General features: G+C 38.4%; 1 long non-coding RNA gene across 1 annotated transcript; it reads left to right on the top strand.

Annotated features, from left to right (window-relative positions):
- On the top strand, nucleotides 1-27,134 carry LOC309633579. The gene is made up of 2 exons (XR_014247625.1): nucleotides 1-24,443; nucleotides 24,753-27,134. It is a non-coding gene; the product is annotated as an uncharacterized lncRNA (long non-coding RNA).
- Nucleotides 27,135-27,475: the final 341 nt, after the last annotated feature.

Here is a 27,475-nt window from a genome sequence, read left to right as displayed (position 1 = left end):
AGACAATTGAATTACAAGTTAATATCTTAAACCCATTTTCAAGTTGTTTTCTCTTGTACATAACAGGAATGTCTCATGATATTTTTATTTCTATATCTGAAGCCATCCTCCACATTTATTTTTAGAGTTTCATCAAGATGTTTTCCTCCTACAGTTCCATGTGCCATTTAAGACCCTTGTGTTTATCTAGTCAGCTGACATTTAGCTGGACCATGGCTTGAGTAAGTTTTTATGGGCAGAGAAGTGTGAGGGAGGTCCTGCTAGACCTGGAACAAGCCCTGGAGAAATAAAAGCATTAGGGACAAAGAGAACAGCAGAAATTTTGAGAGGAGAAGGGCATCATGGAAGAAGAGGACTTTACAGGAAGTATCAAGAAGCACCAAAGACAAATGTTGACTCTTTGCATTTTAACTTAGGAGAGACCATGGACCAGGTCATTCAAGAGAAATCCTGCATCCAAGTACTACCAAATATCAAGTTCAGTCATTTCACCAATACCAAATTCATTTCCAATGAATTGATTTTTTCAGGTACCCAAAATACCATATAATTTTCATTTGCTCAGGCCTTTTCCAATTTCTAAATGTCAATTTCTACTTTGCACTTAAATGTACAATCATCAACTGTGACAATGTATCCTGCAAGATACCACCTTCAGAAAGTAGAACCCAACAGAGCTGGCCCTCTGCTGGAAAGGGAATCAATATTCCACATAAACCTATGCACATTTTGTTGCTCAAAATTGAAAAAAAAAGCACCAAAAAAGGAAATATTTTCAGAAAAAAACACCTCATAGGTTTTTGAATTAACTGAGATAATGCACATATGAAAATGAATAAAGGAAACCTCAACTAAAACTGGATTTGGGAAGGCCTGTAGAGGGAGCTCGCATGCCCTACCACTCATTGTCAATTACAGACCCCAGCAAGAAGAAACATACCTTGCATGTCAGGAAGGAAGTGACACTACTACCCACGCAGGAGGAAGGAAGATTTTCTTCTTGCCCAGCAACCAGTCCAGCCAATGGAAAATGTCACAGCTCAGCCAATGAGAAGTTGCTGTCACCTTGAACTCTTATTTTCCTCCAGTGAATTTTCATTTTTCTTTTGCTGATGACTTCCTTGTCTGACCCTCCTTTCTATAAAAGCCTTCCATTTTATATAACTCCTTGAAGTATCTCTTTGCCTGGCAGATGAGATGCTGCCATATTCATGAATCATTTAATAAAGTCAATTAGATCTTCAAATTTACTCAGGTGAAGTAACAGTTGTTTACCAGCTGTTATTTTTTAACACATGTAAAGGGCTACGACAATGTGAGGTATATCTAATACACTGTGAATAAATGTTTGTGATCAACATCAGCTATTGTTAACAGAGACCAGGAATCACAGTTTTAAAAAAAATACCTTTTGTATTCTAAATATATTAAATGTAAACATATACTAAACACAGAACATAGACTAAATTACAGAGAAAACATAAGAACATGAAAATGACTATATGTGAAAGCTAGAAATATCACCATTGTGAGAGCTAGAAGGAGACCATTTTTTCATCATCTTCCTTATTACCTGACTTTTAGGATGCAAGAGCATCAAAATTGAGAAAAAGATTTGCTCCCTGGGGGAGTCCATGATAAATTCAGTGTATAAAATAAAATCAGAAGAATTCTAGAGAAGCTCTTCCTGGGATACATTTCATTCTTTAAAAAGGAAGAAATGATTGTAGCTCTTACCCCTAGCAGCTTGGCAATGAGCTAGAATGTTATTAAGACATCTGTCAAAAACAGCTCAGTTAGCAGGAGTGAAGCTATGGAATGTGTCCTTAGGGGACTTTCAAACCGATGCCATTAATGTAATATGACAAAACAGGAAACAAAGTGGACAACAAACAAATAAAGGGTATAGGCAAAACAAACCCATTATCAGCTGTAGAGTGAGACCCAGAAATTTCAGGCTGTGTGATCCTTCAAGGGGTGACTCATGATACCTGAAACATGTAAATGAGGCCAAGAGAAGAAAAAATAAAAATAAAACAGCAGAGAGACAAAAGGAGTCTGTTTCTCAGGCATTAAAAACAAAATTCCATTTTTGCTTCCAAGGACAAGCAATGAATATATGAGAATGGACTCTTCCATCTCAACCGTGTCCCAGTTCTCAGCAGGGCCCAAAGAGCTTTGGTCTAACAGTGCCATTTCCAGCCTATTGGTTCCCACCGTGGTACAGGCTGTTCATGGCAGAAGAGAGGCAGGGCTGTTCAAGGCAGGGCAGGGATCCCAAAAACATATCAGGAGAAGTACCATGACATTAGAGGGCCAAAGCACTCGAATCCCTAACAGCCCTTTAATTTATCCTCCATCTATCTAATGGCACACATTTGGCCTCCACTGCCCTGGACCACCCTCCCAGGATCACAGCCCAGGTACCCGAGGAAAAAGTTTGGCCTGGTGCTTCCTTATAGTTTCGGGTCTTCTTTCACTCCCATTCTTTGGCTTCAAAATGAGTACAAATTGACAAAATCGAATCATGTCTGCTTGGCACCGACCTTGGCAAACAGATAACACCAGCAAAGCCAGGTCCACGTTTATTCTTCCCCACGTTCATCGGCATGCCAAGTTCCAAGGTGGAAATTTGTTTCTCCTGCAGTTTTATGACATTTCTACTGCCTGATTATCCCACTTCATGGCAATTTGCATCATTACAGGCCCGTGGCAAATGAAACAAACTGCCATAAAATGTCGGGAAAATCCTAAATCGTGGCTCTGTCTGGCTTGCTTGAAGGACGAAACGGGTTGAATTCAGATGGCCTGGTTCATCTGCAACAAACAGTCCTGCAGGCCTTAATGGGTGCCACTGGCTCGCACATTGGGCTGCGTGGTGACTATTGAATGAGGCAAACTAATAGAATTTTTTTCCGAGGCACTAAGCAAGTCTTCAGTAAAGAAAAACACATTGATTCCAAAGTTGTTTATACCAGCTAAATAGAACCCCTATAGCTTTTCCCATGCAGCCCACATTAGAGCTAAATTAACAGCCCTCCTATGTATCCATTCTACCAGCACCAGACAAAAGTGCTTTCACCATTAGGAATATAAGTTGCCTCAGTCTAAATCTTTATACAGAAGATTGTATTTCTCATTTAACGGCCTAGCTATCAAAAGTTATAATATCAGGCATAGACAAGGCTTTAAATAAACAAATGAATGCGCTGAAAGGTCATAAGTAATTGCTGCATTTTAATTCGGTGGTGATATGTTGTTAGTTTTAAAGTAAAGGAATGGGAGCCTGATGGGTTAGACATGCAAAAAATGAGAGAGATTCAGGAAGGCTAACAACTTTGATAATTATTATGATCCTCGCTGATCACAATCTTGGCTCTGCTTTTGCAAACCTCTCCTGTGAGTAAATTTATGAGAGGAGAAGCTTCATAGTAAGAAACTCTCTTGGCTCACAACACGCAAGATTCATCTGGACAATGAGGCCAGAACAAAAGCAGTGGAATTTTATTTCTTATAACCTCCTATATCTCACATCCTCCTAGCCTCCAAATCACCTCAATGTTCTGACCCAAGACATTTGCAGTGGATACTCAGCTCTTCCTATACACGAGGCAAGTCTTTCAGAAGCACCCTCCCTTCCCCCAACCCCACCTCCATTAGAGAGGTTTCTAGTGTCATTTCAAAGAAATAGAGGAGAATGCCCAGATGTGAAGAGAACCTGACAAAGGAGATTCAGAGTCCTGAGTACAGGATTAAAATCAAGGGGGACAAGCTGTATCAAGAACTTACTATCGAGACAATTGTAAAGATACTAGAAAGCAGGGAGTTTTGTGGAGTCTGGTTTTACTTTATTTAAAACATACACACACAATTTCATGTAATACTTGACTAAAAGAAAGTAATTAAATTCACAATGATCATTTATTGAGCATTTAATATGTGCTAAGCACTGTACTGAGTTTAAATGATTATTTGATTTAATCAATCCATCATACACACACACACACACACACACACACACACACACAACACACGTTAGCCACTTCCTGATAAGTAACTTAATGCTTACAGAGACTAAACCACTTCTTCAAAGACGGATAGATAGTCAGAGGCAGAGCTACAATCTGAACCATGATCTAGGCTCACCATTAATCCCATGCTCTCTACCACTTTGCCACACAACTGCATTATAAAAATCAAGTTTTCTGCTAAATTAATATTATTATTAGTCCAACAATAAACTCCACAGGGTTAAAGATCCTTGCATAATAACAAGTATCTTACACTTGACTTCTCCTGGATGATTTTTATGACTCATTAGTATAGCCTTTTCTTCTTCTAACTTGTTTATTCTCTTCTATTTCACTCTCATTTGCTAGACAAAGTGTCATATTCTCTCTTTACAGAATGAAAAGTTTTGACTCTGGATTTCACTTTCCATCTTGAGCTTGCTCATTTCTGAGGTCACAAAAGCTGCGCCTGATAAGCCAAGCCCGTAACACAAAGCAACGTAAAGTTCTTGGGTATTTGCTATTTACAGCAGTTTGGATTCATGTTGAGTGACAAATAAATGTGCATATTTCCAAACTATAAATATTTATTCTGATGTTCCCTTAGATTTCACACGTTATTTTTCTTTTGATTTCTAAAAAAGGAAGCATAGAATAATTTCTAGAAATCCACATGGTCTTGAACCCAGAGGTCCTGATTTGCAGCTTCTCAAGCATATGTTATGAACCTATATATTACATACAGATTTTCAAACAGCCCTTTGACATACATTACATATTCAACCTCTTCTCTAAAAGAATCATTGAGCTAAAATTCTTTAGTAACTTGTATTGTGAGAAGCCACTGAAATTTTGGGCTTTGTTATAGCCGCCAACGTTATCCTAACTAATTTAACTTGCAAAGAGCTTAGCATAGAGTATGGCACATAATATGCTCCAGAATTTTTGTATACCTTTCACAACAATCTAAACACTAGGATCAGACTTAGGATGTAAAAATTTCCAAAATGACTCCAGCTTTGATTCACCTTTTGGTTCAAGCATCTTCATTAAGCATTTCCTGAGAACCTATTATATTCTTGCCAAAACTCTGGGTTCTGGCTATATAGTGGTCACCAGGACAACCACATTCCTACCTTCACAGAGATTTTATTCTAGTCTGGTAAGGCACAAAATAATTATGTAAACACTGTACAAATAGACAAGATGCTTTCAGATAGATCGTGATAGAGAATGGCTTGGGGGTAGGAAAAGCCATTTTAGATAGGAATTTTGTAGAAGTTTTTCTGAAGACAAAAAACAATGGGAATAGCTAACTTAGTGCAATGTACTCATACTGTGTCACCTTAACTGAGCTTGAAACTACATTTCCCAGAATTCTCTTCCTTGCATAGTTTCAGGTTAACATGGGACACAAGAGACATTTTACAGAGATTTGGAAGGCCGGACTGAAGCAGCCATATTCTCTTTGTGCTCAGAAGGGCAGTGCAGGACACAGAGCACTGTGGCAGCTCACACATGCTGTTGCTGATCTGCTGCCTCACTTTGTGGGGCAATTGTCTAGCCTGCTGTTTCTTCAGCTCCCACAGGACACCCACATCATTGCAGTGGGAGGACCGGAGGTAGGGAGATAGCAACACGGCTTCCAGCTCATCCTTGTGTGTTCTCCTTTGTTCCTATCTCCCCCATTTCACATCCATCTTTCTTTCCTGATATTTTTTTCCCTGATGACTTCAAGGCCAACATCAGATACAGCAGCAGCAGCCATTCAGAAATTATATTAAGTCAGTCGATAAAGCCATATTCTTATCATTTCTAAAGTTCTATTTCTTTGGTCAAACCCACGTGCTTCCTATACACATGTGTATATTCTCTATGGAAAGTGCATACGGCTACGGGTTTTCTAAGATTATCTCATTTAATCCTCACAGCAACCATGAAATGCGTACTACTATTATCCCCATTACAGATTAAGAAACTAGGCTCACCAAGACCAAGTGACCCTCCCTGTGTCACACTCCTAAATGAATGATGAAGCTGGAACTCAAACCCTGGGAACATGATAAAGAGAGTCCAAAAGTTTAAATATTATACTGCCATATTTAGTTATGCTCTTTGGGGTGGTTCTGTAAGGTTTAGACATTTACTAAGTGCTCTTTTCATCAGGGAATTAGCTCAGAAGAAGTTTTGGGCTCAAAACTGAGAAAATGCAATTGATCAGGGAACAGAATTTTTGAGATGGAAAGAGATTTAAAAATCATTGAGCCCGGGCTTCCCTGGTGGCGCAGTGGTTGAGAATCTGCCTGCCAATGCAGGGGACACGGGTTCGAGCCCTGGTCTGGGAAGATCCCACATGCCACGGAGCAACTGGGCCCGTGAGCCACAACTACTGAGCCTGCGCGTCTGGAGCCTGTGCTCCGCAACGAGAGGCCACAATAGTGAGAGGCCCGCGCACCGCGATGAAGAGTGGCCCCCACTTGCCACAACTAGAGAAAGCCCTCGCGCAGAAACGAAGACCCAACACAGCTAAAAATAAATAAATAAATTTATAAAAAAAAATCATTGAGCCCAATTATATATAAAAGAAAATAAATCTCAGAGAAGAGATTGTGCGAGTTAAGCGAAGTCTCTTGATGAGGAGTTTCTGCCTAAACTCTGTGGCCTTCTGCCACACCACACTCCAAACATGAGCAAACTGAGGTTCACCTTCAATACGCAGTAATGCGGGGATCTGGGACATAGCATGGAGCATCTCCTGAGCCAGGTTTAGAACTTTAGGTTTGTTTATGGTGCGTAACTATTTCTCTGGTGTCCTTTGGCCTAAGAGAAATAACTCTATTTCATTATTCCTGTGATGTAAGAGCCCTTTCTGGTGTAATTCAAGTCTCTGGACTTACACTCAATTACACTTCAGCTGGAGGTACTATTAGGAAAATCCCTTACAATAATTCTGCTAATAGTTTCCAGCAAACTTCAACCTGGAGCGACATTTGAATGAATTTATCTGTAGTGGGCTTCTGCAAGAATCAGTAAGTCATTCTGATTCATTCTCATTTTCTAGAGGAAAGTATTTATTTTCTAAGACGAGACTGAAGAGAAATGGGAATCATCTGTATGGGATGAAGCGTAGCTTGCTGATTAAGATTACCTCCTTTTCCTTTATTACTCCTGAAGGATTAAACCATGGGAATTTTGGAACTTGAAGCTACAGATTTCTTCTTGGGATCTTTCCAAAATCTTAGAGAACCACTAAATATCCCTATGGGATTCTAGTAATTTGCACCATTTTGACGTTAGAATTTTATCTGGAAAAATAGTTTGAAAACCCAGCTGGTTGAAAATCAGACCATGCTTCATCTGCTAGTAAATAAATACATGAAAATGTGTCCAGAAAAATAATCAATTCTCTTATATCCTCCAGTGAAAATAAACAGCAAAAATACAAGTCCTCATTTTAAGAGAGATGAAGTTTTTAACTGTTAACTCAAATCTATGATTTTTTTAAATAATGATCAATTTCTTACAACAGTGGAAGGGTTTACAAAAGTAAAAATTCTCCTGAGGAATTTAGATTACAAACAAACCCCAAAAGATCAGAGGTCCCTGTGAGACTATGTCCATTCATTTTTACCTTATGGAGACCACAGTGCAATTGGAATGAATTTGTGTCTATAACTTTGGAAGACACAACCACTAAAATTTTAGAACATCCCCTTGAGTTTCCCAGGAGTCAATTATAAAACCTGTTTGAATGTCCTGGGGGATTAATAATTATGCACCCAATTCCAACGTGATTTTTCCCCCCCACACCACCAAGCAATTCTCAGATACCAGCTGGGTGTCCTTCAATTCAACTCAATTCTGACACTATCTATCCAGAAATAGCAATAGATTTCACAGGTTAAGGGCTCAGTCTCACAAAATCGTCCACCACTTCAAATGTCAATCACAAGCCCAGGTTGTTACCTGTGTTTCTGATCAACTGGCTATAAATTAGAGGTTCCCATAACCCCTTCCTTGGGCTCGATTAATTTGCTTGAGCAGCTCACAGAACACAGGATGTTGGTCCACTCACTATATTACCGGTTTATTACAAAGGATATTAAAGAATACAAATCAACACCCAGATGAAGAAATACATAAGGCAAGATATGGGGACAGGGCACGGAGTTTCCATGGCCTCTTCAGAATGTACCACTCTCCCCAAATCTCCCAATGTTCACCCACTGGGAAGCTCTCTCAACTCTGTCCCTTTGGGTTGTTATGGAGGCTTCATTACCTAAGCATGATTGATTAAACCATTGGCCATCGGTGACTGAACCAATGACTCCATCTTAAGCCCCTCTCCCCTCCCCAGAGGTCACAGGGGTGGGACTGAAAGTTCCAACCCTATAATTACATGGTTGATTCCTCTGGTGACCATCCCCCATCCTTGGGTGCTTTCCAAAAGTCACATCATCAACATCACGAAAGACATCTTTATTGCTCTTGTTACATAGAAAATTCCAAGGGTTCTAGGAACTCTTTGTGCCAGAAATGAGGACAAAGACCAAATACATATTTCTTTTTATAAATCACAGTATCACAGGAATAGACCTCTGAACAGACTACTGAAATACCATGATCTTTCCCTGGGGTGCAGCCTCCACTGTAGCCAAATTTTATCATCAGTCTTAGCTACTAGAGATTACGGAAAGCTAAGACGATAGCAATTCAACATTTAGAAAAATTATTTTTGTCTAATTTAGAAATATTTTTGAAAAATTATAAAAATATTACAAAAATACATACCCACCAAAGTTAATGCATTTTAACATCTTGCTATATTTGCTGTAGTTTTTTTCTTTCTTTACAGACACAGCTAAAGCCCAATCATATTTTCTCTACCCTCCTTTCCTTCTACCCCTCTAAAGGGTACTGCAGTCTGTAAGTTGGTATATCTTACTCCCATGCATGATTTTCAATATTAAGTTAATATGTAGGAATTCGTTAAAAATATATAGTATTGTTTTGCATAATTTTTAACTTACAGAAATGACATTCTGTACCAGAATTTCTCAACCTTGTCTCTATTGATATTTTGGGTCATGTATTAGTTTCCTATTGCTGCTGTAACAAATCACCTAAAACTCAGTGGCTTGAAACAACACCAATTCATTCTCTTACAGGTCTGGAGGTCAGAAGTGTGAAATGAGTCTTACAGGTCTAAACTCAAGGTGTCAGTAGAGCTGGTTCCTTCTGGAGGCTCTAGGAGAGAATTCATTTCCTTGCTTCTATCAAATTCTAAAGGGTGTCCTCATTACTTGGCTTGTGGCCTTGCATCACATAGCCTTTTTTCCACCTGCTTTCATCATCACATTGCCTTCTTCCTTCTTTGCCTTCTTATTGACCTCTTATAAGGACACTTACAATTATACTTACCCAGGGTCCATCAGGATAATCCAGGATAATCTCCCCATTTTAAGACCTTTAATTTAACCACATGTGTAAAGTCCCTTTTGCCATAGAACACAGAATTCACAGGTTTCAGGGATTAGGATATGGACATGTTTGGGAACCATTACTGAGCCTACTACAGGCCAGATAATTCTGTGTTCTGAAGGGCGCTGTCCTGGACATTGCCGAAGGTTTAGAATCCCTAGTCTCTTTCCACTACATGCCAGTAACACTCAAGTTTTGACAACCAAAAATGCCTCCAGACATTGCCAGATGTCTCCTGGGGGGCAAAATCACAGCAGTTGAGAACAGTTCGTCACTTGGTATTTTTCATTCTACATTGCATTTGAGAATTATCCATGTCAAAACATTAACACTTAGTTCATTAATTTTAAGTGCTTCATAATATTCTGTTGAATGAATAAAAGCTTTTTTCCCTCAATTTTTTCTTCTATTACAGACAACGCTTCATAAATAATCTGAACATGTCTCCTCATAAGCATGAGCAAAGTGTTTCTTTATGCTAAAGCAATGGTTCTCACTCTTTGACTTGATCAGAAACACCTGGAGAGCTCCTTGAAACACAGATTGCTGGGGAACAGGCCCAGAGTTTCTGATATAGTAGGACCTAAAACACTGAATTTTTAACAAGTTCCCAGGTGATGCTGAAGCTGCTAGTCTAGGGACCACTCTTTGAGAACCACTGCTCTAGGATATATACTTAGAAGTATGATGTCAAGTATGATTTGCTAGGTATTCTCAAATTGCCACCACACTGGTTATAACAATTTCACTCCCACTCTCAAGGAATAAATTCATGTTTCCCTACAACCTGACCAATATTTGGTGCAGAGAGGCTATGGTTTTTTGCAAAAGTAAAGGGATTAAAGTAGCTAACATAGTCTACTACTTTATATTTCCCACATTACCAAAGAAGTCACACATATTATCATACAGTTATTAGCCATTTGGGGTTCCTATTCTGCATGTTGCCTGTTCTTATTTTTTTGCCTGGTTTTCTACAGAGTTAATTGCAGGAATTCTTTCAAACTTCAGATACTGAATTTCTGTTAGTTGTACACATTTCAAGTATCTTTTCCTGGTAAGTTTCTTGTCTTTAGAATTTGCCTCTTTGCTTCTTTTGATAAAAAGACATTCATTTTAATGTAGTCAAATTTATCCACCTTTATTTATTTAAAATTAATTAATTATTTATTTTTTTATTTATGGCTTGTTGGGTCTTCGTTTCTGTGCGAGGGCTTTCTCTAGTTGCAGCAAGTGGGGGCCACTCTTCATCGCGGTGCGCGGGCCTCTCACTGTCGCGGCCTCTCTTGTTGCGGAGCACAGGCTCCAGACGCGCAGGCTCAGTAGTTGTGGCTCACGGGCCTAGTTGCTCCGCGACATGTGGGATCTTCCCAGACCAGGGCTTGAACCCGTGTCCCCTGCATTGGCAGGCAGACCCTCAACCACTGCGCCACCAGGGAAACCCCTATTTATTTATTTTTAATCTTAAGAAATCCTTCTCTGCCCTAAGGTCAAAGAGACATTTCTCTTAATCTTTTAAAAATTCGCCTTTCACAGCTTCATGCTTAGTTCAACTGGAATTTATTTTTGTGCATGATGTGAGGCTGGGTTCTATTTTAATTCATCCAGCAGGTATAGCTGGTTGACTCAGCCTTATTTATTGGGTAGTTGGATTCATGGTTTGTAATGTCTCCTCTGCCATAGGTCCCCATATGTGCATGATTCTGTTTTTCAGCTTTCTATTCTATTCCATTGAATATTTTTGTACCAACACCATACAGTTTTAACTACCATAGGTTTATAACAGGTCTTAATATATTTTAGGTTAAATATTCCTTTATTCTTGTTCAAAATGCCATGGCTCTTCTCTTTATTCTGTCAAGTAAAATTTAACATCAGCTCAAGTTCTATGGAAAAAAAATCTATGGAATTTTTATAGTTTTTGCACAGAAGTTATAGATAAAGGTCAGCTACTATCATTATAACATCAGGTCTTCCATCCAGTAACATGATACATTTGTCCACTTATTTAGGTTTTTTGAGTGCTTTAATAAAGTTTTAAAATCTTGTTCTTAAATGTCTTCAGTATCTTTTTGCACATTTGTTCCTAGGTCCTTAAAATACTGTGCTATTCTTAATGATGTTTTATTTGCATTTTCTAATTGTTCCTTTTGTATAGAAATGCTAATAATGTTTGTACATGGATATTGTATCCAGCAGCCTTGCAGCCTCCTTCAAATAGTTTGTAGATTTTCGTGGGTCTTTCTAAATAGGCAACATTATTATCTGCAAATAATGATACATGTTTCTTCCTTTCCCTTTCTCATGCTTCGTGGTCTTCTCATGCCAACTAGGATCTCCAATTCTATACTGATGAGAGCTGCTGAAAGTGGGAATCCTTGTCTTATTCCTGGCTTTGAAAATGTTGCTCCTGCCATGTCACCATTAAGTATAATATTTGCTATAGCTTTTTAAATCATCACTCACCAGGTTAAGAAAGTTTGCTGAGAGATGTTGTCTTGGGTAAATATTGAACTTAATGAAATGTGTATCTTGTGTTTATTGGTGGATTATATATGAGGTAAATTATACTGATTTACTTCTTAAGACAGTTGAAATTTTTATCAAAGTTATTGATGAATATATTTTAAAGAGTCAAATGATTCTACTTATCTGTTGTGAAACACAGCAGACTCTCTCCCTCACCATTTCCTTACCCACAAAGGCAATGACTTTTGTGTCTTCTAACTGATTCTTTCAGTGCTCGTTTCCATATTTCTAAATAAAATGCCTGCATTGTTACTTCTTGATTTTTCAGAGTTTTAATCTTCTATTAACTTTTCACTGTATAATCATCTTTTACTCTCAGCTCCTACCACACAGATCCTCTCCCTTCCCTCTCTCATCCTAAGAGAGTCAGGTACTTATTTTACTCTGAAAAATATTCTGTGTTTAATTACTATAACTATTCAAACACTATTCACAGCTGAACCATGCATTACACTGTGATTATTTTTCCTTTGCTGACAACTTCATTTTCTCAGCATGCACTGTCCTGTTGTTATTTGCTAAGTTTTCTATGAGTTTACAAATAACACCGAACTCTTTTCCAACTGTCTATAAGTCCTTTTAAGATGATCAGATACATCAGGTATTCTATCAACTTTATTTTCCTGAAGAAATTTCTCCCAGATTCTCACCTGCTCCAATCTGCATTTCTCCTGTGATGGATCTCCAATATCCAATATCCTATGTCTTCGTTCTTTGGTTTATTCCTCATTTTATGAAATGTATCCTCCAGTAGATTCCAGAGAAAGAATGTGTGGGGAAAAAACAGTATGGCTGAGCATAGAGTTCCAAGAAGAAAATTATTTTTCTTCAGAATTTTGTAAAATTACTCCATTGTTTTCCAACTTCTAGTGTTGATGTTGCGAAATAAGAATTCATTTTTATTTCTGATGTTTTGAACATAAACATATTTATTTTCTTTCTGGAACCTTGTTTAATCTTTTTGATAATGTTAATCCACATTCCACCCCTTTCAGAACTCCTGTTATTTGGATGTTGTACTGGTCTTCTGACTTTGTCTTTCCTCCATTTATTTTTTCATATTCATCTTTTGTTCTTTATTCTGAGAAATTTAATATTATCTATTTAGCTAATTTTAAGAACAAAATTCTCTATATGCCCATTTGATTAATTTTTTTGTTTTGTTCTATCCCTCTTTATTAATTTCTGTGTGCTAATCTACCAATTACTAAGAGCAGCATATGAAATCTCTATGACTTAATATTTGACATACCTTCATGAAATTCTAAGTTTTTACTTTATATCCTGTGGCTATGTTTTTAGGTACTTAGAGGTTCCAAATTGTTATAGCTTCTTGATGAATTGTTCCCTTTATCATTATGTAATGATTCTCTACTTAGTAAGTATGATAATATAGGTACACCAGTTTTCTTCTAGTCAAAATTAGTCTCACATATCACTTCCTTTCCTTAACTCACAACCTGTTTCATTATGTTTTAGGTACCCCTCTTTGAAACAACACATAGGTAGGGTTTGTTTTTTCCCAGTCTGAAACTCTCCACTTTAAACTGGTAAAAAAAAAAAAAAAAGTATACATTTATATTTTTGTTACTTTAGATATATTTAGATTATTTTGTACTTTCAACTTATACTTTTTCACATGTTTTGTCCTTCCAGCTTTGTCATTGAATAATCAAGTTTTATTTATTTGTCCTTTTTCTTTCCGCTACCACTGCTAAGTGAAATACTTGGTATCAGGAATAATCTTAGAAAGCAGCCCTTCAAAGAATGAGGTTTCTGTACTGCCTGAGATGACTAATTCTAATAATTAAGGGGAAATTGCTTTGGCTCTACACAAGGGGAAAATAGTAACTCAAGGGTCCTCTAGGAAGCCTCTTAATGCTTCCATGTTCAATAGTAAAAGTTAATGACTATCTACAGCAACTAAAAAAAAGAAATCAGTACCAATGAGGAATCAGACTCTTTAGAAATGGAGGATTAGGTAACCCAACAGGTAAAAATATATCTAATGAGTTTTTTCCCCATTTAACCTACTGTCTTTCCAAACTCATTTATTAAGAGTATATGGAATATATAATTCTACCCTCATATCTTTCACCTCTATTTCACTGTGCTAAAGCATAGGTATTTTACGTATATCTGTTTTCTATTTTATGAGTTTTCTCTTCAGTTGTTTCTAATTGGATATTTAACCTCTCCACTGGGTTTTAATTTCAAATTCCCAAGTGTTTTCATTTTTAGAAGTTCAATTTTATTTTTTTCCTCAAATCTGCCTAAGCATCATTTTGTTGTTTTTTTTCTTATGTTTCCTGGTCCTTCTTTTTTCTTGTTAGTCATTTAAAAGATACTAATTGTATAGCTTCAGATTATTATTTTATCTCAGGATTTGGCATGCTAAAGTTGTTTTGTCTGCTGACACTAACTCATGACAGAACTTAAATTCACCTTAGGTGGAAATATTTTTTCCTGTGGCCTGGATTATGGAAAATACCCTGCAAACATATTTGCATTTATTCCTTGCTGGCATTCTAGGGATAGCACCAGCTTGGGGACCACTTTTATGTTAATTTACCAATTCAGTAGTATGGAATAACACAGGTTTAACCCAAGTGTGGTTAAATTTGGGGTCTAACAGGCTTTTCCTTTGCCATTAAATGAAATGCACTATAGATCTGGCTGTAGACAAGCCCTACCCTAGAGCTCCAATTTTCACTGCGTGTTTCATTGAGTTGCAGTCCTTTGCCAATTGCCAGAGCAAAGCACACTCATACTCTAGTGAAGGATAAGATAAATAAGTACAGCATAAAATAGTCAATTTTACTACAGAAGTATTCATTTTCAAACATTGATTTCATCATGATCAAAGTGGGGGCTAGGGCTAAAATATTAGGCAGGGAGAAGAGCAAGTTCAAAAGCATAAATGAATGCAAGTCAGGCATTTTCTGGAAACAGAGAAGAGTGAAAGACAGTTGGAAGACAAAAGATGTGATGTGGATGGAGGTGAACAGACCAGCTGCAGTGATCTTATGAAAGCCTCCTATCAACACAGATGGGAAGAAATTCTGATTAGAAGATTATATATCTTGTTTTTATGTAAAAATTTGAGTCATGCCACAGAAATATGAAATAATTATATATTAAATGCTGCCTTCTGATTGACTTAATCATTTCAAACATGAAGGACATATATAATTAGTAGGTTTTTGTGGTAAAAATTGGTCATTTCTGGTTTAATACTTGTTCTTCTTTAGCTTCTTGGGGAAAAAAAGGCAGCAGGTGAGCAAGATTTTTCTCTTGGCCACTGCCCGAGGAAGGGACTGAAGAGGAGGAATAGGGTTTGTTAGAGAGGGCTGTACATAAGCCCAGCTCAGTCAACATGGTCACAGAGCACAGGACAGGAGGGAATAAAAACACCTGTTAAGCCGTATTGCCAACTATGTTTTTCAGAGGACGGAAGAATTGGGGAATTCTGTGCTTTTGAGGAATGCGTGCTAGGCACATACACATGATGAAGTTGTAAATTATATGAATCTGACACCTTTTTCAAGAAAATCCTGAATTTTATTTATATTAGACAGAACAGAAATAGAATAAACAAGATTCTGTGACTATGCGAGCCAAGGGTTTCTAAATCTGGCTATACTATCAAAATCATCTAGGGAGAGTTTGAAAAACTGCAAATGCCTGGAGCCCATCCTTGAGACTAGAATTTCATTGCCCTGTTTTTAAGTTGCCCCAAGTGACTCTTGGGTAGCTAATGCAACATGAGTCAGCAGACCAGCACTTGGAAAATGCAAATAAAATGTTCCTTGATTATAATTTGTATTCAATTTAAAATGTTTTTATCAGTTCTCTTCATCTTAAAAATGACAATGACACCCATTGTTTAAAAAATTAACTTATAATTATTAAAGTTATTCTTCCAGGGATTAAAAAATGTTTACTTCATATATTCTCAAAAATTGGATCTCTTTTTTTTTCTTACTGTAAATAATTTACATGACGATAAAGGTAGAATTATAAACCAATAAGGAAAAGACATTACTTAATAGCACATGATAATTAGCTATCTGGAAAGACAGTACAGTAGCCCCTCAGTATCTGCAGGAAATTGGCTCCAGCTGCCCACCCCCACCGCCCTCAGATTTCCAAAATCTGCAGATGCTCAAGTCCTTTATATAAAATGGCACAGTATTTGCCTACACACATCCTCCCATATACCTTAAATCATCTTTAGATTACTTACAATACCTAAAACAGTGTAAATGCTATGTAAATAGTTGTGAAGATAATGTAAAGGCTATGTAAATAGCTGCCAGGCATGTGGCAAATTCAAGTTTTGCTCTTTGGAACTTTCTGGATTTTTTTTCCGAATACTTTCTATCCACAGTTGGTTGAACCTGTGGATGCAGAACACACAGGCACCGAGGGCTGACTGTAAGTTATCGCCATTCCTCATGCCTAAGCCAAAATAAATTCCAGAATTATCAACATTACAATAACATTAAATAAAAATACATGAAATATTCTTTAATCTAGAATTAGAAGAAACATTTTTCAGTCTGATACAAAACCTAGAAGCCATAAAAGACAGTACTGATAAATTAGAAAATATAAAATAGAACATTTCTACAAAGTGAAAAAAAAGATTATTCTTAAAATGGTAAAAAGGGGATGTATATGTATAATTTTTAAAGTTCCTAAAATAATATAAAGACAACTCAATAGAAAAATGAGGAAATGTGATAATAGATAGTTCTCACAGAAAAGGAAATGTCTTTTAAAAATATGACAAGATGCTAAACTTCATTCATAATAATATAAATGCACATGGAAACATACAATCACAAAAATGCACATAAAAAGTAGATATAACCTTTAACCTCTCAAAATCGACAATCTGTTTGATAACACAGTTTTATGACTGGGGGGAAACTGAATCCCTCACACATTTTTTGTGAGAGTATAAAATGGCACAGCCTCCTTGGAGGACAATTTAGTAACATCTACCAATGACAATCCCCTTCCCAACTCAAAATAACCACTGTTAGCATTTTGGTGTTTTCCTATTTCCATATGTACTTATGTGCTTCTTAGTGTGTGTATAATATGTAAAAATAAATACACATATACACAAACATATGTATCTTTTAGAAGAGATGGTGGCAGTATGTTCTTTACTACACTGGTTTTTATAGTTAGTAAATGATGGTAGGTTCATTAAAAAAATATAATACAGCAGTTAAAATGAGGGTACTAATTAATATTTATACGCCTAGTCTTTATATTTACTTTGGAGGTTTAATTAGCCTGACATTAATAGACATATGCTCCAACTGTAAATTTAAAGAATACTCTCTCGCACAGACATAGAAAACAAACTTATGGTTACCAAAGGGGAAAGATGGGTGGGAGGGATAAATTAGGAGTTTGGAATTAACATATACACACTACTGTATATAAAAATAGATTAAAAACACCGAGGACCTACTCTATAGCACAGGGAACTATACTCAATATTTTGTAATAACCTACATGGGAAAAGAATCTGAAAAAGAATATATATATGTATAACTGAATTACTTTGCTGTACACCTGGAAGTAACACAACATTGTAAATCAACTACACTTCAATAAAAAATAAATTAATTTTTTTAAAAAAAGAATACTCTTTTGACCAACAATGCATCTGAAGTCCCTTAAAAACAATAGCAGAATCTTGAACAATAGACTCTTAGAGTAATAAAATTAAATATAACAATAATAAGTAATATATTACTACCACTAAAAATACACATTTAAAATAATCTAGTCCTTGTCCTAACCACCTAGTAAAAGTAATCTTGCAAAACATGTGCTATAAGGAATTAAGGGGTGCTTCGCTTCATGGCCATCAGCAGGATAAGAAGGTTTAATTTGGAATCACTGCATTAACATCTTCCCAATGCATAGTCGCATTTTGGGGAAAGGATTAAAACACAACAATGTTTAGTGTTTTACGATCGTATGGAGAAGGAATCAGCTATACTACAAATTAAATGTTTAATTTTACAAATTACATTTGTGTCAGTCAAAAATACAAACAAAAAAGGGGGAAATAAATATACCAAGTAATTTATAATTCCATTATAACACCTGAGAAGGCATTGTTTCAACATACAAATTCTACTTTCACACATTTAATTAGAGATTAGTGTATGTTCCTTAGTATTAAGTTTGTATTAACTTAATATAGAAGTTATATATATATTTTTTTTCCACCTTAAAAACCTGGTGACCAATTTTGTGGCAAAATTTGATCATGGAAAACACTTCTTTATGTAAAATTTATAGACTATAGACCTTGCCTTGTAAAGCTTTTTAAAAGTCCCTGATGTTGTTTATTCATAATTCCAGCCTTTCTTCACATACGCTACTTTTCCACTTAGCTTTTATGTCCTTTAGACATTCGAAATCTGACTTCAAAACTCACATCTTCTAATAAGTCTTCCCAGTAACATTCCCCCTTCACCCAACCCCACTTCCAAGTGTCAGTTCTGCCTTTCTGAACTGAAAAGCACTCAAGGTTAGGGGTAGTATTAAGCCTCATAATGTTTTTACATCTTCCCATAGTACCTTCTTTATTGATCTGCACACAGTTGGCACTTAACAAATATATTTAGTGATTGTTTCAAGGATCCTACAAATGCTTGAGTTTGTAGCACACATGTGAATTATTGCCTGATAGAATTTAATATCTCCTTCCTCTTTGCAGGGAGATCAAAATGGGTGTTCAAAAGCCAGCAAAGTGCTCAGTCTCCTTTATCATAATTCCTCTTAACAACTGTGTTCCAGTTCTAAAATTATTTGATTGTTGCTAAGATCTTATTTTTTGGAGAAGCTGTAAAGTTCAATCCCATTTCGTCAAACCATATTTTCGTTTTCCCATGTGATTTTTTTTCTCTCTTACACCAAGCTGGGTTGTTCAGGATAAGCTGAGTTGTCTGTATTAACAAGCTAACCCCTAAACCTCGGTGGTTTGAGGCAACAAATGTTTATTTCTCACTCATGCTACATCTTCATGGGTGGGGGAACAGGCTCTGCACCGCAGGGTGGCTCAGGGGTCTAGATGAATGGAGAGTCATGATCTCAACACTACGCAGGGAAAGAGAGCCAGAGGGTCTCATGCCACATCGTTAATGCTTCAGCCTAGAAATGAACAGCCTCTTGCACTCACAGCTAATGGACAACACTTGCTCATAGCCCCACGCAACACAAAGGGACTGGGAAATAAGGAGCATATGGAGAGTCAGTGAGCAGTAACTGTCTCTGTCTGGCAGCCTCACTATAGAATCTTGGCCATAGTATGTGCCATTTCCCTTTTTTTTTTTTTTTTTTAATTGGAATATAGTTGATTTACAATGTTGTGCTGGTTTCAAGTGTACAGCAAAGTGAATCAGTTATACATGTACATATATCCACTCTTTTTTAGATTCTTTTCCCATATAGGTCTTTACAGAGTACTGAGTAGAGTTCCCTGTGCTATACAGTAGGTCCTTATTGGTTATTTATTTTATATTAGTAGTGTGTATATGTCAGTCCCAACCTCCCAATTTATCCCTTCCCCCTCCTTTCTCCCCTGGTAACCATAGGTTTGTTAGGTTTGTTTTCTACATCTGTGACTCTATTTCTGTTCTGTAAATAGGTTCATTTGTACCATTTTTTAGATTCCACACATAAGCAATATCATATAATATTTGTCTTTCTCTGTCTGACTTACTTCACTCAGTATGACAATCTCGACGTCCATCCATGTTGCTGCAAATGGCATTATTTCAGACTATACTACAAAGCTACAGTAATCAAAACAGTATGTTACTGACACAAAAATAGAAATACAGATCAATGGAACAGGATAGAAAGTCCAGATATAAAACCACGCACCTATCATCAACTAATCTATGACAAAGGAGGCAAGAATATACAATGGAGAAAAGACTGTCTCTTCAATAAGTGGTGCTGGGAAAACTGGACAGCTACATGTAAAAGAATGAAATTAGAACACTTCCTAACACCATACACAAAAATAAACTCAAAATGGATTAGAGACCTAAATGTAAGGCCAGATACTATAAAACTCTTACAGGAAAACATAGGCAGAACACTCTCTGACATAAATCGAAGCAAGATCTTTTTTGATCCACCTCCTAGAGTAATGAAAATAAAATAAATAAATAAATGGGATCTAATTAAACTTAAAATCATCTGCCCAGCAAAGGAAACCATAAACAAAATGAAAAGACAACCCACAGAATGGGAGAAAATATTTGCAAACAAAGCAACCAACAAGGGATTAATCTCCAAAATATACAAATAGCTCATGCAGCTCAATATCAAAAAATAAAATAAAATAAAATAACACGACCCAGTCAAAACAAGGGCAGAAGATCTAAATAGACATTTCTCCAAAGAAGACATACAGATGGCCAAAAAGCACATAAAAAGATGCTCAACATCACTAATTATTAGAGAAATGCAAATCAACTCTACAATGAGGTATCACCTCCCACCAGTCAGAATGGCAATCATCAAAAAGTCTACAAATGATAATGCTGGAGAGGGTGTGGAGAAAAGGGAACTCTCCTACACTGTTGGTGGGAATGTAAGTTGGTACAACCACTATGGAAAACAGTATGGAGGTTCCTTAAAAAACTAAATATAGAACTACCATATGGTCTAGCAATCCCACTCCTGGGCATATATCTGGAGAAAACCATAATTTTAAAAGATACATACACCCCAATGTTCATTGCAGCACTAATTACAGTAGTCAAGATATGGAAGCAACCTAAATGTCCACTGACAGAGGAATGGATAAAGAAGATGTGGTACATATATACAATGGACTATTACTCAGCCATTTCCGTTTGTAATTATTCCCAAAGTGGTCCTAAATTTTTAAAATTCCAAATTACTAGTTGATGTTATTCAACCCTCAATCCTCAATTATGCAAACTTTCACCCAGAAACAACCTGTTTTAATCTGTTTTCTTTTTGATACTTCATGTCTCACCTAGGCAATGAACTTGCCTCATTCATTCTTCCTTTTCTTTTCAGAAACATCGTTTGTCTTCATTGGTGCTCCAGTGGTCTTCATCTTCCAGAATCTTTTTAGGAGTATCACAGTCAGAACAAACTCATAAACTCTCCTGCCCTTTGCTTTTCCACTTCTGGTCAGGATACTGTCCTTAATGGGGTTCTACCTCACCTCTCCTCGGTCGCCTCCTTTTTCTTATTCTATAATAGGATCTGAGGCTGCCTAGGCTCCTCCTTCCCTTTGCTCTTTTAATCATCTCCCTTTGTCCTTTTAATGCATTGGTTCTTAGTTGTGGCTACATATTAGAATTGCTTGGCCAGCTTTTACAACTGGCTGATGCTCCAGGTTCTGGGGCCCAGCAGAAGGAGCCTACCACACACATCTGCCCTCCAATGTAGAGAGAGTCTTAGAAGAGAGAAAGTGCTGCTGGAGATAGATTTTGACAATGAGTAGGAGCTCACCAAGTAAAGAGGGCGAGTATCCCAGTTAATGACAATATCAGATGAGCTCCCTGCAAACAGGGCAGGGACAGAGTCAGGTCTATATGTTAAATATGATCCCTCTGGGGCCTGCATAGGGCACAAACTGGAAGGAGAAAGACTGCAGGCCTGGAGAGCAGAGGGCTATGATAGGATGGTCTTGACAAAAAGTGGGCACATCCCTCTATGGCTGTATTTATTCAACATTACTAACTGCCTATTTATGTGCTCATATATACACTAAATTATATCAACTAGAAATGTACTCAGCTTCGAGCAGCAAAATCACCTGATTTTTTGTGACTTAAATAAAGGTTTGTTTTTATCATACCCACACAAATTTTTTTTAATGCTTGGGTTCCACCTAAACCAACTGAACTAGCATCTCCTGGGTGTGGGGAGGTGTTGCCCACAGTAATCATCTGCTCACTAATATGCCCTTGAGTTGCTGTCTTCCCTTCCGTACCTCATTTCCTCATTCCCTCATAGTGCCTCCTGGTATTACCTCCCAAATAAATTATCTGGACCTAAATCTTTATTTTAACGTCTGCTTTGAAAAATGGGAATAATGATAGTGCCTATCACATATGAATGTTGAAAGGATTAAATGAGTTAATACTGTGAAGCATGTGTCATTGGCACATGCCCTGCCCTCTTTCTAGCACACTGGAGCCCATAGCTGAGCAAGGCTAGCTCCTCCTTTCCATCTCAGCTTAAACATCACCTTCTCCAAGAAGCCTTTACATTACCTAAAGACCTCTCTATGCATCTATCACACTCTATGGCTGTTTTCTTTCTTAGTACTCAAAATTGTAATCATGTTCACTTATTTTTATCTGTCTCCTCCCGCTAGAGTGAAAGCCCCAAAGGACGGGTGCTGACTTGTCCACCCCAACTTACTGGTGTAACACACAGTCTGACACATCACAGGGGCCCAGTATATATTTGTTGAATGAATGAATGTCTCCCACCCAGCTACATAGCCTTAAAGGATTTTCAAAAAATACTGTAGCTTCTCTAAAACTCTAAGTAAAGAAAACATTGGGGAACATTGGAAGTTAGAAACTTGGTAGTCAGAATAATGGCACCCAAAATTGTTCGTGCCCTAAATTCTAGAACCTGTGGATATGTTAGTTTACATGGCAAAAGGGGTATGGCAGATGTAATTAAGTAACAGACCTTAAAATAGGGAGAGAAGCCCGGATTACCCAGGTGAGCCCAATCTAACCAAGGGAGACATTAAAAAGCAAGAAATGTTCTCCAGTTACAGAAGAGGAAGTCAGAGAGATTGAAGCATGAGAAAGACTTCATCCACCTTTGCTGAAGAGAAGCCACGTGGAGAGCAAGCAGCTTTTAGGTGCAGAGACCAGCCCCAGGCTAACAGCCAGTAAGGAAACAGAGGCCTCTACCCTACAACCACACAGAACAGAATTCAGCCAACAATTTGAATGAGCTGGAAGAAGACTTGTTCTGTTTCCAGAGCTTCCAGAAAGGAAGCTTGTCCTTATGAGTCTCTACAGGATCCAGGTAGGCCACACTGTGCATTAGCTGAACTGCGGGGTAATAAATGGGTGTTGTTTGAAGCTGCTAAGTTTGTGAAAATGTCATGGTAGTGATGGAAAACTATACTAGATAACCCTAAAACTCTTGCTTGGTGAGATATGTCTGAAGACAGAGAACCAGAGGCCCATGACTGGACAGTAACAGCAGAGATCCAAGGGAACCCTTGAAGTAAAGCTACAGTGTTCGCTAACATCCTTGAACTCTAGACAAAAACATGCTTCTGGAAACCAGGAATTAATACTATTTCCTTTTACTTATGTGTCTTCTCATAGACTTTGTGGTTTTGGGGTTTCTTTTTCTTTTTTTTAAATAAATTTATTTATTTATTTATGGCGGTATTGGGTCTTCGTTGCTGCGCACAACCGTTCTCTAGTTGCGGCGAGCGGGGGCTACTCTTCGTTGTGGTGTGTGGGCTTCTCATTGCAGTGGCTTCTCTTCTTGCGGAGCACGGGCTCTAGGCGCACGGGCTCAGTAGTTGTGGCTCGTGGGGTCTAGGGTGCAGGCTCGGTAGTTGTGGCGCACGGGCTTACTTGCTCCGCAGCATGTGGGATCTTCCCGGATCAGGGATCAAACCCGTGTTCCCTGCATTGGCAGGCAGATTCTTAACCACTGTGCCACCAGGGAAGTCTCTAGACTTTGTTATTTAGGGTAGAATGAGGTAATCATCCTGAGATGATTTACAAGATGCAAATCTACTAAGACACTCAACAACTTTTAATGATATTTCTGCCTGGTTGGTGATTGCTAACTAGGAAGAGACTCACAATAATTAATGCCACACTAAATATCAGATGTTAAAAAAAATGAGAGGCCATCTAACACTCCACTTCTCTGAATCAAGCTATCCCCAAATATGAAGAATGCATGTGAGTGTGCACAAACGCAGAGGCATTGCCTATCAACAATTTTTAAGTGGTCTTTTCAGCTTTTTATATATTTGCATTTAAGAATTGTCTTAAGAATAGTGTATACTCAAAATGTGGTGACTTTTCTTTCTAAAAAAGCTGTTTTTAAAGCAAGATTAGTTTCACAGATGGAGGCAATGCGGTATTTAGCATTTAAATACTAATATGGTGTCTTAGTCTGCTGGGATACAATAAAATACCACAGACTGGGTAACTTAAACAATAGAAATTTATTTTCTCACAGTTCTGGAGGCGAAAAGTCCAAGATCAAGGTGTAAGCAGGTTTGGTTTCTCCTGAGGCCTCACGTTTAGTTTCTCCCTGGCTTGCAGACAGTCACCATCTTGCTGTGTCCTAACGTGCCCTTCCCTCTGTGTGCATATGGAGAGAGAGGTCTCTGGTGTCTCTTCCTCTTTTTTTTTTTTTTTTAATTTATTTATTTATTTATTTATGGTTGTGTTGGGTCTTCGTTTCTGTGCGAGGGCTTTCTCTAGTTGAGGCAAGCGGGGGCCACTCTTCATCGCGGTGCGCGGGCCTTTCACTGTGGGGGCCTCTCTTGTTGCGGGGCACAGGCTCCAGATGCGCAGGCTCAGTAGTTGTGGCACACGGGCTTAGTTGCTCCGTGGCATGTGGGATCTTCCCAGACCAGAGCTCGAACCCGTGTCCCCTGCATTGGCAGGCAGATTCTCAACCACTGCGCCACCAGGGAAGCCCTCTTCCTCTTTTTTTAAGGACATCAGTCCCGTTAGATTAGGGCCCTACCCATATGACCCCATTTAACCTCAGTTTCCTCATTAAAAGTCCTATCTCCAAATACGTTACACTGGGGATTAGGGCTTCAACATATTAACTTGGTGAGAGAGGCACAGAACACCACATAGCCCATAACTGGTTACTTGAGTAGTAAAGAAAAGCAGAGTTAAAATGGAAACTGGATTCTGCCTCCCCAGGAAGAAACTTCTTCTTGAATGTTGGGTGACTTCCTGGAAAGCCAAGGGCCAGTGTGCACAGTTCATCAAAGTTCAGCCATAGGGAGGACGGAGAACTGAGGCTCTTGAGACTTCACAGCAGGGCACTGGTATGGGTGGTACCATAAGGAGCTAGATCAGAGAAAAGAGTTTTTCTGGAAGCAAAGGGTTTATTTTGCAGAACAACTTTCAGTCGTATCTCCAAGCCACACTAATCCTGTTTCCTTCTTGATAGAATTTTGAATGTGGGTAGAAGCTTATCATGAATATCATTTGTCTTGATGTCAGCAAAACATTCTAGAAGGACTCCACGGTGATAACTTTGTGGTTACCATGAGAACACTCAAACACTCATCCTCACTGACACCGTCAAGCTCCAGCCACGTCTCCACCAGCCACGTCTCCAGTTGAGTGTTACAGAGTTCTTTCCTTGCTTCTGATTTGAAACTTCGTATCACTGATTTGGATAAAGATACTGAACATACTTATAAAATTTTCAAAATCAAAGCATTGGGAGAGATAAGTGATATGCTGAATAGAAAGTTCAAGATCTCAAGGGATCTCGACAGGATGGAATGTGCAAACAAGGCCGACACAATTAAATGTGCCTATGCTCACTGAGAGGTTCTGAACTGGAGGAAGGATCCTGTGCAGGGAGAGAGGCAAGCAAATCCTACCTAACAGCAGGGGGAAAATCTGTTGAAACTGGGACTCCTGGGAAGAAGGACATGCCAAAAGCAGGGCCCTAAATGGAAATCCTCAGACAAGAAAATGGTGCAAGGCATGAATTTATTGGAGCTAGAATCAAAATCCCCAGCATGATGATGTATTTCCCTCATTCATCCCCCACCCCCAGCTCTTTAGCTTTTGGTAAAGGGGAACATCAGTGATCCCATTCGTTTCTATTTATAGCAAACTAACACCAAGATTAAAGAGAGGGTCAGCCTGTCCCTCACATTATATTCCAGAGTGAAACTCAAGGTTTCTGAGCCCAAACATGCTGGATTGTAACGCACTTAGACTTGGAAGGGGTCATGGACAATCAGGTCTTTTCCGTATGTTCCAAGTTATCCCTTCTCACTTCTTTGCTTCTTGACGGCCAAGCTCCATTCAAACAGGATCGCTTGCAATTGCTCGAATTTTCCTGATCTCCCTCACCTCCTTTACTCCTGCTGACTCCTCTCCCTGGATTGCCCTTCTCCCATGTTCTCTGAAAACCTACTCCTTTCAAGACACATTACAAATGCTGCCCTTGGAGACAAATTCATGGTCTCTTTCCTAATTTCTCTTCTTACAACTGCAAATAGATGTCCCCTTCTCTTTTTCACTTGTGAAATTGTATAGCACTTATGTACACTTCTTCATGGCAATCATTCTATTCTTTCTTGAAGGGGAAGCTTTCCTAAAGAGTGAGGTCCACTTTTCTGCCTGCTGCTCACACAAGAAATGAATGCCCAGGGACTCCCCTGGCGGTCCAGTGGTTGAGACTCCGTGTTTCCACTGTGGGGTGCAAGGAAGGGTTCGATCCCTGGTTGGGGAACTAGGATCCCGCGTGCCGTGAGGCACAGCCAAAAAAATAAAAGAGGCAAATGCCCAGATTCTCTGGCTAGCCTGGCAGTCACGTTCCCTCCATACCCTGTGAGTTTCTTATCATAAGAGTGGCAAATCACAGCACATCCATCAAGACCCAAAGAAACATTTATTTTCTCCTCTGTGAAGCTTTTTCTGTCCATCCCAAACAAAGATGACCATCACTCCAACACCTTCACCTGGCACATCCTGCTATTAGACAAGGTTAAAATATTGCAACTGCCATACTCCCTCAGTTAAAAAATTCTGCTCTTGGGCTTCCCTGGTGGCGCAGTGGTTGAGAATCTGCCTGCCAATGCAGGGGACACGGGTTCGAGTCCTGGTCTGGGAAGATCCCACATGCCGCGGAGCAACTAGGCCCGTGAGCCACAATTACTGAGCCTGCGTGTCTGGAGCCTGTGCTCCACAACAAGAGAGGCCGCGATAATGAGAGGCCCACGCACCGCGATGAAGAGTGGCCCCCACTTGCCGCAACTAGAGAAAGCCCTCGCACAGAAACGAAGACCCAACACAGCCAAATAAATAAATAAATAAATATTTTTTTAAAAAAAATTCTGCTCTTAAAAACACCAATGATTTTTAAATAGGCTATAAAATCAAATGCTGTATTAACCCTGCGTATTAGTTGTAAAACATGCAATGATTCTCAACAAGATACTTAAAAATATGCATCCCATGATCAAAGAATACAATAAATTATTAACTTGTATGCCTTATCCCACTAGATTGGCAAGTCCTCAGCCAGCAGCAGGAATCATGTCTCATTTATCTTATTACCAATGTTTGCCCAGTGGCTAGTATATAGTATTGGCTCAAGAAATATTTGTGAAGTGAATGAATGAACTGAACAAATAAGTTTTAGTTGGCCATAAATTT

Source organism: Balaenoptera borealis, assembly GCF_965194805.1.
Source record: "Balaenoptera borealis genome assembly, chromosome: 8".
In the NCBI taxonomy this organism is placed as follows: Eukaryota; Metazoa; Chordata; class Mammalia; order Artiodactyla; family Balaenopteridae; genus Balaenoptera; species Balaenoptera borealis.
Note: the sequence above shows the minus strand (reverse complement) of the source record. Positions and strands in the feature narration are given on the sequence as shown.